The following is a 12,126-nucleotide window of genomic DNA, read 5'->3' as shown; positions in this document are numbered from 1 at the left end:
TATGATATCACTCACATGTGGAATCTAAAATATGATTCAAATGAATTTATTTACAAAACAGAAACAGACTCATAGACATAGAAAACAAATTTATGGTTACCAAAGGGAAAAGGGGGAGGGATAAATTAGGAGTTTGGGATTAACAGACACAAACTACTATATATAAAATAGATAAACAACAAAGTCCTACTGTATAACACAGGGAACTATATTCAATATCCTGTAATAAACCATAATGGAAAAGAATATGAAAAAGAATATTTGTATGTGTAACTGAATCAGTTTGCTGTATACCAGAAACTGACACAACATTGTGAATCAACTATACTTCAATAAAAACAAATTTTTCAGAGTTCTTTTAATTCTCAAAGATAGTCTTCTCTGTGTTCTTAAGACATTGTGTACATCTCTCTTAATATGTAGTTTTCAATTAGTTTACATTTTCTTCACTGACCATGTGTTGAGAGTAGGGGCCGTTTCACGTTTATCTTTATACCCCACTGCCTAGAACAGTGCCTGGAATGTGATTTCAGTTTGTGTCTAGTGGCTGAGAGTGGCTGTGATATACCCAGACACAAATAACATTCACTCACACAGAGTTCTACAAGAAGTGTTGCTCATTTAGTTGTTGTTTTTTTTTTTTAATCTGCTACCAGGATCTTGACTCTAATACTTGGGTAGAAGCCACTTGATGCCTATATATGAAAACATTTTGAATGAATAAATGACTAATTGACTTCTTGAGTGAATAAATGAAAGATTAGTTTAGGATTAGATGTTCTTAGGAATATTGTGAAGGAAACAACAGCATTGTTATGCACCAAGTGGACCCTATCTGGCTACTAACAGTATTTATTGAGCACCTAGTAGCAGCCAGGCCCTGGGGAGCCCATGATGACAAAATAGCAACCTTGGCTGGATGGGGCTTACCACATAGTGAGAAATAGCAACAATTAAGCAACAATTAAGCAAGAACTACAGTACAGTGAGTTACATGCTATGGTGGAGGAAGAAGAAAGTGCAGCAGAACTTATAGCAGTGCCTGTTTCCCAACCTCAGAAAGTCTACAGAAAGATTTCCATGGAAGCAATACACATGCTTGGATCCCTTAGAGGGACAGAATTCAGCCTTGGGAAAATGTATAAGGTGAGGCTTCTTCCTAACAGAGGACATGCTCTCCATAATATAGAGCACTTTACCCTTTAAGGACCAAAAGAAGTTGTTTTTAATGGTTCAAGGCAGAAGCAGATTCAAAAGGCCTGTGTTGGGGAGCTCCAGGGGTGTGGGAGAAAAGAGTGAGGAAGCTAAAGAGATAAGAAAAAACCTAGATCATAAATGGCTTTATAAGATGGAAATTTAACTGAGTCCTGAAGTCATTCCTCTTTTATATGTTGGACCTGTCAAATAGAACAAATTTCTACAATAAAGCAGGGTATAAAGGACTAAAGTCTTTCATACCAAATCATTTTTTCCCACTCATGATCAGAAGTTTGGGCACAAGTTAAGAGGTATTGACAAGACTCAGTAATTCCTAGCTACTTCTTTTACTACCACCACTACCCAAAGTACTAGTGTAGTAATGTAGGCAAGAATGAATGGAAAAAAATAAATGCTAGGATTTGCTAGAAAATTGGAGGCAGAGTCTTTAGGACTAATTGGATGTGTGGTACGAGGAAGTAAGAGTATCAAGGATGATGAGTAGGACCTAGAATAGACATTGCAGTGGATAGAGGTGCTATTCAACACTAAGGAACAGAGCTGGGGTCAGGTCATCTTTACCATTTGACATATTGAATTTGAGGCACCTGTGGAATATCCAATCGGTGATGAAAGAGGTGAATCAAATACCATTTGAGTGTACGTGGGAAGAGTTACTTCCTGCTTTGAGTGGAAGTGAAACATAACCCCAATGACACTTTCTGTAACGATATTAAACATTCCAAGGCAAAAGCATCTTAGAACGTTACTATTTAATCGCCTCCACTGAATACCATGTGGATTTCATGAGAATTTATGGGACACTATGTAATACCTTTGAAAAGCACCTAGAGAAGACTATAGTAGACCATAGTCTCTGCTAAACATACCCCAGAACAATAACCTTCAGATAAGCTTAAAGTTTTTATTAAGGTAGCAAAATGGATTTGTTTTAGTTGTTTTGAAATTAATCACAGAACAGTAATCTATTTTGATTTTTTTAAATAGCTGAATGGCCTTTATGTTATTTTATTTTTGTATTTGTTCCACTCGCTCCTTATCCTTTTATTTTATTTTATTTTTAAAAATTTTTATTGGAGTATAGTTGTTTTACAATGTTGTGTCAGTTTCTACTGTACAGAAATGTGAATCAACTATATGTATATATATATATCTCCTCTTTTTTGGATTTCCTTCCCATTTAGGTCACCACAGAGCATTAAATAGAGTTCCTTGTGCTTTACAGTAAGTTCTCATTAGTTATCTATTTTATACATAGTATCAATAGTGTATATGTCAATCCCCATCTCCCAATTTATCCCACCCCCCTGCTTTCCTCCTTGGTATCCATACATTTGTCCTCTACATCTGTGTCTCCATTCCTGCTTTGCAAATAAGATCATCTATACCATTTTTTTAGATTCCACATATATGCGTTAACATACGATATTTGTTTTTCTCTTTCTGACTTACTTCACTCTGTATGACAGTCTCTAGGTCCATCCATGTATTTTGATTTTAATTTTAATGTTTTGAATCACTTCTTTTTTTATTTCGTGGAGTAAACTAAACAATTTGGCTGTTATTTTTAACACTAGATTATATCTTCACTAAAAGAAAAAAGTAAGCAGATGAATCATATACTATGTTAATCAGTGTGAAGGTAAAACTAATTTCTTGTCATTCACCTCAGTTTTGGGTTTGGCCTGCACCAATTTTAGGGAAGATACGTAGAAGGAAATCATTAACCTCTATAGTACTGGCCTTGAAAACTTAAAATGTTGATGAATGCTAAAGCACCCACTTTTAAACCAATCATTCCCTTAGAATATGAGCTTGGTCATAAACTTACAGATGTGTTTTGAAAGAATGATGGCTTGCTTAAGGAAGGCATCTTACCATAGTGAGGGAGGATTGGAGATGTGGGTACAGGGGAAGGACTGGTGACCTCTAATTTTTAAAATTCATCATTTTAGATCAACTAGCACCTAATGTCAAAATTATACAATTTTAAATCTGGAAGAGGGCATTTTGGCCAAGCTCCTTGTTTTACAGTGTTTTACAACGGAAGGTCTGAGAGGTGAAGTGATTTGTCTAAGCTAACTTAACTAATTAACAGTCTGTCCTACAATAAAATTCATGCCCCTTTGTTGCCAGTCCAATTTTATTTCTATAGCATTGTAGTTGGGTAAAAAATCTGTTGTAGAGCTCTGAAGGTTGAGTATCTTGAAAATTAGAAATTGACCTGGACCTGTAAAGTTTATGCTTAATCAAGTCCATAATATTGTAGAAATGCTTTTAGACCCAGTTCTCCTACTAACTACACATATTTGTACAATAAACTTAACTTCTCAGGACCTCAGTTTCCTTATATGGTGACCAATGGCTTTGGATTACATGATATTTAAGGCGCTTTCTAGTTTTCTGATTCTAATTTCCCTTGCTAAAGACCCTGGAAATTTATAAGAAATATATCTTTTTCACAGTAGTAATAGAATTGCCTTTCTATAAATTTTACTTTTCATATATGTAAACTCTGCACAGGGCATAAGTAAGATTTAACTATTATAAAAGATGCAATTACCATGGTTATGGCTAGATTTCTATCTTGGTAGTACTGTCCCTGTGGATCCAATTTGAGAAGTGGGAAGGTAAAAAGCAAAGGAAGAGCTACGTATCTCTCTCTCACTCCCTGGACCCAAGAATTAAAAAATTATCCCTGTCCTTTCAAAATTTATGCAGGAGAAAAAACAGAAAATTTAAAAATATATAATTATAAATGGCACTTTGATTCTGATTTCATTGTTTCTTCAAACTCTGCACATTTTATTCTGGGGACTTTATTCGAACACATGTAATTACCTAAGCTAAGCAGTTTTTCATACTTTCAAAGCTCTTGCATTATTGCACCTGTATGACGGCTTTATAATTCAGTAGTAATTGAACAGCAATTATTTTTCATGATGCATGTACATTTTTATATCAGATTGTTGGCAGATATTCTTTATGATGATGTCGTTTTCACTAATGAGGAAATTAGAGCGAGTTATCTCATAGAGTGAGATGTCTTTTTCTGACTCTTCCTAGCTCTTGATATTGGATTTTAGAAAGTTTTTGAATTGCAAAGCAGCGTATACAAATGGGAAAGATGTTATCTCTGAATCCGTGGAGCACAGGGGCTGTGGTGAAATATTTTATGGGGCTAGTAAGATCCTGTCTATCTTGTCCATGTGATGGACTCGGATATTAAGCTTATATATGCATCTAAGTATGTATTTAGATTGTAAAAATCTCAAGAGAACAAAGACCAAACCTTTTAAGCTTTTCACAGTGCTTTGCCCAATATACGTCCTCAAATGACAGACTGACAGCTAACCTACTCAGTAGTGTGCATAGGAAAAGAGAGCAGAGGATTGGCATGATTTTCCAATGAACTGAGGCACCAAAATCAATCCATCTAGGCCATTTAGGACCAATAAAAATTCAACACTTATTAGGCACATGTTGTGTGTCAGGCACTCTGCTAGGATGTTAGGGAGTCAAAGGTGAATAAAGTCATCTTTAACTTTCAATTTCCTCCAGTAAGTATATTATATATTTTAGATATGCTTTATACATATACATATAGCTATGATAAGATTACTTCCTTCATTCAAAAAATATTTATTTTATATCTGTTGTGTGCTAGAAAGCTGTAATAAGTAGGGGGTGGCCAGAGAAAAAGGCAGAGATTTGGCCTTCAAGGAATTCATAGTCTGATGGTAGAGACCAAATAAAAATACAATTAGGAAACAGTGACAGTTATTTTCGTAGAAATATGCACAGGGCATCATGGGATAACAGGTGAAGTGCACCTGAAGGAGACTGTACAGAAGAGACTTTCTGGAAGAGGTAATGCCTCAGTGAAATCTCGAGGTGCAAAGGGTGATCCAGGTCAAGAAGGAAGGGAAGTACATTCTGGGAAGAGGGTGGAGTGGGCCACAGCAGTCCAGTGTGAAACCAAATTGAGAGTCTGAGAACTGCAGATATTTTGATAGTACGAGGGCACAGTGTGAAGAGGAGGAGGGGTGAGAGATGAGTGAGATGGGGCAAAATTGTGGAGGGTCTTGTGTCATGATATAGAGCTTAGATTTTATGCTGAACTCAGGAGAAAGCCATCAGAATTTCCAACTGTGGGTTGATGGAGTCAGAACTATATTCTAAAGAGCCACAAGGGGCATCTTTCCAGCAGCAATGGGAAGAATGGATAGGAAGCCATAGAAACCGGCTAGTAAAGGCGTAAACAGGGTGATAAATGATGACAGCCTATTTATGGGTGTTTTAATGAGGGTAGAAGGCAGGGTACAGATTAGTGAGTCATGAAGGAGGAAAACATTACAAAAATTTCTGACTGATTTAAATATCTGTGCTAGGGTAGGGAAAATCAATCTCGACTCCCAGGTTTCTGGCTGGAGAAATTTCACAGTGCTATTTGCTGAGACACAGATGAGTGGAAGGGTTTTGTAGCGGGAGAGTATGGGGGGATGAAGAAGATAATGGACTAAGTTTTGATATATTGCTTTTGAGAACCCAGAGGGACATACTGAAATAGACATCCAGAATATTCATATCTGAAGCTGAGGAGACAAACCTGGACCAGAGATACAGATTAAGAGTCATGTATTTACCGTGGCTAAAAGGAACCATAGAGTGGTTGAAGCCATTCAAGGAGTGTGGGGAGAGTAAAACAAAGGCAGAACAAGGCAGGTAGAAGAATTTCAATATTTAAGTCAGAAAAAGAGTTGCTTATGTGGGAATGTAGGAAGGAAATGGGAGTGGTGGCCGGGGTGGGATTGCCCAGGAGATTTTGGAAGAACTGAAGAGTCAAATGTCAAGTTAGATAAGAAATAAACTGTACCTATGTAATTTAATAATAAACAAGGTATTGGTATCTTTGGTGAGGGACCAGTTTCATTGGCACATTAAGTGCTGTACTGAACATGTTTTCAAAGGGCTCAGAGCATGTTCCTTAATGCCCATATAAGACACCTATATAAGAGGAGGGATTTATTCCCCTGAGGTGAGGGGACAATCAGATGATATTTGAGTTGGCTGTGAAGAAAGTGGGAATTTGCCTTGTGGAAAAGGTGAAAAAGTGAACCCTACGTAGAGAAACAGTGTGAGCAAAACCCTGCAGCCTGGTAAACATGGAGTATTTGGGTCCCTGTGTGGCTGGGTATTCCTGGACTGTCACCTTTCTCAGGCCTCCAATTTTCCACATGTGCACAAGCCCCGTCCCCCAACTGATCAAACTGAAGTAGAATCCAATTGGTAAGGGAGCTTCAGAAACAGAGTTTTCAGAGGTCAATCTCCAGTGATACAGAGCAAAGTAGGCAAAAGGCCCGAATGAACCTGAGAAAAAGTAGTACTGGAAATGGATAGGAAGAGATAAACGAATAGACATGTCCTAGATACTGATGCCTAAGTGTGCTGATTGGATGGAATGGGCCAGGGATACTGACCCCAGAGGGATGTATGGAAGGTGACTTTATCCCCTCCCTCCCCAGGTCCGCACACACACTTGGGAGAATGACATTTAACTGGGATGGAAAATACGGAAGAAAAAGTACATTTACCTTGAATTTGGGCATATGGTTGAAGTTACCAAGAAACATTCAGATATTCGGATATATAGAAATATTGACCTGGGACATGAGAATATGAGCCATAATGATGGTGACCTGAGAATCATCAATGTGTGGATAATCATTGGAGCCAATAGCATAGATGAGGTCATCCAGAAAAGGTGTGTATGGTAGGAAGAGAAGACCACCAAAGACTCAACCCTGTGGGGACTTGACAATTCTGGATTAGATATTGATAATGTCTGTTTTCCTCAATCTAAATTCTAATGTCATTTTCTCCAAGGGTATCTATGTTAAAGAGGCAAGTGAAGTAGAAAACTGAGCTTATTCTGAATATTGGTAAGTATTCTAATAGTTCTTTTTAAAAAGAACTTCTACTACTGAGAAAAAGAGTTTGGATAGTTTAGGTTTAATTCTTTGTTTCCTTTTGCATTTTTATTCTTTTTAACAACAACAAAAACCACACTAATGATTTGGGTTGACTCACTTCATTTCATCATCTAATTTCCAAATTCTTCCTTTTGGGGGTTTTGCTTATAGTCATACCCAGTTAATCTGCTTTAAAAAAATCCTACTTTGTACCTTACTTTGGCCACCTCTACTGAGAGAAATCAGTGACTATTTCCTGAATCTCTTTGTGCTGTGCCGACAGTCCTCATTTAACACCCAGATAGCACAGAACATTTAGTTGTTGCCTTCCCTTACATTTGCAATTCATTCTCTGTGTCAATTCATGTGGTGGATATTATAAAAATCATTTTAAACCTAGTTTAACTTTTCTTTTTTAACGTTTGGCTTATTCATAATTTTATGAGCTATAAATTTTATTGCATTGTGAATTGCCTTTCCCATCTGCAGATAACTCTGAGGAAGTCCTTGGAGAAATTGCTTAGGATGTAGTAAAAAATGAAAAGAAAGGGACTTCTGTTGCGATGTGGTACATGTTAGGCCAAAATGTATCCTTGAGTAGAAAATGACCAGGGGGGAAAGACTTGGGGTGTGTAAATCCGGTTTTATTTGAAGTGTTCACTCTGGCTGAACAGGTAAACTCTGCCCACGACATGCAAAATGAATATGAAATTTAATGCAATTGCATGGTTTGCTGAAACAAGAGCTTTAATGAATCCATATAAAGTCCTTCTCAGCTAAAGATGTTCTTCAGTGTGAATTATCCCAATATGCTGTCAACAAGAACTAAAATAATGTGAACGTGCAAGTTCCTGTTTTTCTTGTGAAATACTGACTTCGTCTTGGTACGGAGAAAGGCTGGGGTTATTATGGTTGTACCAAATACTTATGGAATGTTTTAGGATTCCCACACTCATATTTGATTATTAAGGCAAAGGCAGAAATATGCAGAAGAAAAATTACGTTGATTGGTTTCACGTTGGGCTTATTTATATTGACAAAGTCTAAATGACTCAAAGGATATTAAAGAACGGCCACAATGAATTGGGGGTTCAAGTTCTTCTGGTTTGTTGATTCAGCACAAATATAATGTTATCCATTCTCTAGCTATTTAAACTTATTGTTTTTATATTTCCAATAATGTGAAAGTATTCCCCTTCAGAGTTTGGAGAGGTCAATATCAGAGTTAAGTAGAAGATACTGCATTTGAGGACTGCTCTTTGGATTAAAACTTCACTCTTTTAATTTTGCTGTCTGGGGTCCATATTTTCACTATGTCCATACACACCAAACACGTCCTCATCGTAGGACCTTTTCCTCAGCCCTTTCCTCTGTCTAGAATGCTTTTCCCCCAGATAACCACGGATCCACCTCCCTCACCTCCATCAAGGCTTTGCTCCGATACCATCTTCTCAATTAGGCCTACGCTAAGCTTCCTCTTTAAAATTGCTTACTGGTCCCCGCTCTACACTCTGGGGACCAACTTGTCCCGGTTTGCCTGGGACCTTCCTGGTTTTAGCATTGCAAGTCCCACAGCCCACGAACCCCCTCATCTAATATGCCTTACTCTGCTCAAGTTGTTAATTTATCTATCTATCTATCTATCTATCTATCCATCTATCCACTCCTCTTCATATACACCACACATATACACACACACATTTAATTGAACGTTTCCCTATAGTAGAATTAAATTTTCTAACAGCAGGATTTTTTGCTCTTCCCCTCCCCCCCACAGAAACATTCAAGGGCCTCAAAATAGTGCTCAATAAATACTCATTAAATGAATGAAAAAATTTATGTCAGAGCAGATTAGTAAAAATTAGAATAGAAAGGCCACGTTAGTGTCTCATCTGTCCGAACAGCTACCAAAATGATGTTTTGATTTTTATCATTTTTCTCTCTCATACTTACAGGTAAGCGCTGAATGAGTCAGAGATTCCAAATGGCAGGAAACGTAATGCCTTATATACTGGTCATTTGAACGGAAAATTGAGATTTATATAATGAAAATGCTGATTCATATCAGAATTGTGCTGCAGGATGATCAGATTGGATAGTAACTTTCAGTCATGCTTCAGTCTGTTAGAGACACTAATAGAAAAGTAAAGAGAAGAGGAAGAAACGATGGGCCTAACAGAGCATTCTAAAACTAGCTTGGCATCTTATTTGAAAGAAGGCAAGGCACAGTGGGTACTAGAACATTTAGATTCAAATTCAATCAGCCAAAATGTGTGTAGGCACTTCTACATGTAGCATACAGATATATGTTATCTAGTAAAAAAAAAAAACAAAAACCGAAAACCAAATATAATAGATCTGGATGTGTTATTAAATGACATCAAACCAAGTACTACAAGTAGAAATAAGGATGTTAGCCTAGGAAGGTGGTGTGGTTTACCAGGATTACTTAGGAACTCAGGATGACTCCCTACAGGTCTTTATGATGGTTTCTTTCAGCTTCTGTCCTGGCTAAGTCTCTTGTTACCTTTCATTATCCTCCCTTCCCCTTTCTCATTTAAGCTTCTGAGGCTTCTTTCACTAGCCTTCACATCCAGTCAATGGCTGTACCCACTTTGTTTTCAGATATTTTTCAGATCGTCTCCTCTTTTCTACCCTTAATGTTCTTATTCAGTGTTCCCTCGTGATGCCTTGCCATAATTACTGTAGGAGACTTCCCACTGATCATCCTGTCTCCACTTTGGTGACGTTATAATCCCCTCTCCATTCAGCTGCCATAATCCTCTGTTTACTGTGTCACTCCCCAGAATGAAGCCCTTGCTCCTTGAGAAGACACAGTGCTCACCGTAATCTGGCCTCTCTCTGTTTCTCATCCTTCAGCAACTCTCTGTGCTTCATCGACACGAAACTATATACAGTTCCCACCACAACTCTGGCCTTAGTTTCTTTCCTCTGGCCCATGCTGTCTCCTATTTCATGAATACTAACTTCTCCAGTTGGCTAAGTTTTATTCGTATTTCAAGATTATGTCAGGTTTCCTGACCTCTAGGAAGATGTCCCTACACTTCATTCTATGGAAAGTGACATGTTCTTTCTCTGTGCTTCTATAACACTGTGCTTCAAGATATCACTTATCATTATCTATTCATATCTCTTTTCCCCACTTTGTCCTTCTATCTTGCAGACACGGATGGAGTATTATTCTTTTTCAATTTGACAGCATCTGGCAAAGTACTTGGTGATAAAACTATTTTTTGAATGATTGAATAAGTGAATGAACGAATGCTTATAGGACCTCACTGTTACCAGCATTGCATCAGTGGACACACTCAAGTCATCTACTGATCAGCAGACAACTTCCTTTAACTCTCTTTTCAAGGTATCTCTTTTGTTTCTCTCATGGAGAATCCTCTTTTACTTCAACACCTGACAAACGAGCCACACCTTAGCTGTAATGAAATTTTCCTCCCACTGTCAATCCTCTGTTGCTGATGGAAGGATCCATGTTAAAACTTTTTATTTTATTCCCTTTGGACTATTGTAATGGTCTTTTGGCTGGTGTCCCGGCGCACGTAATTAACAGACTTCAGTTGATATGAAATGTTGCTGCTAGAATCCAACCCAACACTGGATCAAATAAGCACATAACTGTGGTTTTCGTGTCATCAAAATTAGAGATGGAAAATTATTATTAGCTCCACATAGACCCTGTTCCTCTGGGGAGTTGAGGCAAAATTGCTCCCCTCTGGTGTTTTGTCCACTGAGTTTAAGTGAATCAAGCAACAGGTCATCTACTATTTCCCTTGGGAGATTCTTTCACTGTCAAATAGAAGTGATTAAAAAAAAGAAGAAAAAAAGAGAAGAAGAAAACCTCTTCAACCTATATTAGGTTTTCTTGACTGTTTTCTTTCTAGCCTCTGCTCAGTGGAATTCTGAAGCATCTATACATGATGGAGTGTATTCTTTGGCCAAAAGGTTTATTTTCCTCTGTGATGCTCGTTGAAGGCATTGCCTTTATAATGACCCATTTAATCCCAGTCACTTGGAAATGAGTTAAATGCTACCTCCTTCACACAATCTAAATTGGTTTAACATCTTTCAATGCAAGTTATTTGTGTAATTCCCTGCACGTGCTAATGTATACACCTCAGTCTGATGACATAGACATCAGGTCCAAACAAATGATTTCAGGGGCCCAGGAGCGAATTACTGTATTGATCTATTAAACAGACCTAAAATGCTTGTTTGGATTTGGAAGTCACTTGCAATCAGCAGCATTTTAGTGAAAGGCATAGGCTGTGAATGACTTAGTAGGAGGAGGCAAAGCCATGTTGCCTGACTACCCCTAGGGATTGGTACTCCAGGAGGTTTTCCGAAAGGCTTTCACTACTGACAGGCTTTACTTAGGCTGGATGTCAGTTTCTCCATTAAGATCAACCTTGATATTAGATTATGGTGTCAGGGAGGAAGAAATTTTCCTCTACCTCTCTAGGTTCTTCTGATTGGTCTAAGGATTAAATTGATATGAGACAGATTAACAAGAGAAAATCAAAAGTTTAATAACATGTATAACTGAGAGAGACTCAAGAAAACTGAGTAACTCACCAAAGTGGCAGAAGACTTCACCTTGAATACCATCTTCAGCTAAAGACAGAAGAGGATGCTGGGGGCAGTGGTTTGGGACCTCAAAGGGGAGCAAGGCAATTTACATGGAGATGGAAAAGCAAGTGTTTTCAAATGTTCCATGGGCCACGCAGAGGTCATGGGACACAGAGAGGAATTTTAACAAACAGACTTTGTTAGGTTCCTCCCTGTCTATGCACTTAGTTCATACTATAGTTATCCACGGTGACATCTCCCTTCCTGGAACAGGTCCTCTGTTTGCATTCTTTCAGGCAGTTAGAGGGAAGGTCAACATTTCTTCCTGAGTCTTTTG

This window comes from Balaenoptera acutorostrata, chromosome 11 (genome assembly GCF_949987535.1).
Source record: "Balaenoptera acutorostrata chromosome 11, mBalAcu1.1, whole genome shotgun sequence".
Classification (NCBI taxonomy): Eukaryota; Metazoa; Chordata; class Mammalia; order Artiodactyla; family Balaenopteridae; genus Balaenoptera; species Balaenoptera acutorostrata.
The sequence above is the reverse complement of the archived record's forward strand: the minus strand, read 5'-3'. Positions refer to the sequence as shown.